The following is a 408-nucleotide window of genomic DNA, read 5'->3' as shown; positions in this document are numbered from 1 at the left end:
TATTATTATTATTATTATTATTATTATTATTATTATTATTCCGCTTTATATTTTCAAGGGAAAATATATTATTATATTATTATTATTATTATTATTATTATTATTACCCTGCCTATCTGGCTGGATCTATACCCTCCAGCATTTATCCAATGAAAATAGGGACGTCCCGTTCCACAATAATTTTTCATTTTATTTCTATACAGCTTTATATTTTCAGGGAGGGAAATTTATTATTATTATTATCTCGCCCATCTGGCTGGGTCCATACCCTCAAGCATTTATCCAATGAAAATAGGGACGTCCCATTCCATTGTTATTATTCATTTCATTTCTATACCGCTTTATACTTTAAAGGCAAAAATCTATTATTATTATTTCTATACCGCTTTATATTTTCAGGGAGGGAAA

This window comes from Podarcis gaigeae, assembly GCF_964106915.1.
Source record: "Podarcis gaigeae genome assembly, chromosome: 1".
Taxonomy (NCBI): domain Eukaryota; kingdom Metazoa; phylum Chordata; class Lepidosauria; order Squamata; family Lacertidae; genus Podarcis; species Podarcis gaigeae.
Note: the sequence above shows the minus strand (reverse complement) of the source record.